This window comes from Bos indicus x Bos taurus, chromosome 10 (genome assembly GCF_003369695.1).
Source record: "Bos indicus x Bos taurus breed Angus x Brahman F1 hybrid chromosome 10, Bos_hybrid_MaternalHap_v2.0, whole genome shotgun sequence".
NCBI classification, from domain to species: Eukaryota; Metazoa; Chordata; class Mammalia; order Artiodactyla; family Bovidae; genus Bos; species Bos indicus x Bos taurus.
Genome location: NC_040085.1, coordinates 9073589 through 9075024, shown reverse-complemented (window position 1 = coordinate 9075024; position 1436 = coordinate 9073589).

Here is a 1436-nt window from a genome sequence, read left to right as displayed (position 1 = left end):
GTAGCTTGATAGGGATTGCATTGAATCTATAGATTGCTTTGGGGAGTATACTCATTTTCTCTATATTGATTCTTCTGATCCATGAACATGGTATATTTCTCCATCTATTAGTGTCCTCTTTGATTTCTTTCACCAGTGTTTTATAATTTTCTATATATAGGTCTTTAGTTTCTTTAGGTAGATATATTCCTAAGTATTTTATTCTTTTCATTGCAATGGTGAATGGAATTGTTTCCTTAATTTCTCTTTCTATTTTCTCATTATTAGTGTATAGGTATGCAAAGGATTTCTGTGTGTTGATTTTATATCCTGCAACTTTACTATATTCATTGATTAGCTCTAGTAATTTTCTGGTGGAGTCTTTAGGGTTTTCTATGTAGAGGATCATGTCATCTGCAAACAGTGAGAGTTTTACTTCTTCTTTTCCAATTTGGATTCCTTATTTCTTTTTCTGCTCTGATTGCTGTGGCCAAAACTTCCAAAACTATGTTGAATAGTAGTGGTGAGAGTGGGCACCCTTGTCTTGTTCCTGACTTTAGGGGAAATGCTTTCAATTTTTCACCATTGAGGATAATGTTTGCTGTGGGTTTGTCATATATAGCTTTTATTATGTTGAGGTATGTTCCTTCTATTCCTGCTTTCTGGAGAGTTTTTTTCATAAATGGATGTTGAATTTTGTCAAAGGCTTTCTCTGCATCTATTGAGATAATCATATGGCTTTTATTTTTCAATTTGTTAATGTGGTGTATTACATTGATTGATTTGCAGATATTGAAGAATACTTGCATCCCTGGGATAAAGCCTACTTGGTCATGGTGTATGATCTTTTTAATGTGTTGCTGGATTCTGATTGCTAGAATTTTGTTAAGGATTTTTGCATCTATGTTCATCAGTAATATTGGCCTGTAGTTTTCTTTTTTTTTTTTTTGGCATCTTTGTCAGGTTTTGGTATTAGGGTGATGGTGGCCTCATAGAATGAGTTTGGAAGTTTACCTTCCTCTGCAATTTTCTGAAAGAGTTTGAGTAGGATAGGTGTTAGCTCTTCTCTAAAGTTTTGGTAGAATTCAGCTGTGAAGCCATCTGGTCCTGGGCTTTCGTTTCCTGGAAGATTTCTGATTACAGTTTCAATTTCTGTGCTTGTGATGGGTCTGTTAAGATATTCTATTTCTTCCTGGTTCAGTTTCAGAAAGTTGTACTTTTCTAAGAATTTGTCCATTTCTTCCACGTTGTCCATTTTATTGGCATATATTTGCTGATAGTAGTCTCTTATGATCCTTTGTATTTGTGTGTTGTCTGTGATGACCTCTCCATTTTCATTTCTAATTTTATTGATTTGATTTTTCTCCCTTTGTTTCTTGATGAGTCTGGCTAATGGCTTGTCAATTTTATTTATCCTTTCAAAGAGCCAGGTTTTGGCTTTGTTGGTTTTTTGCTAT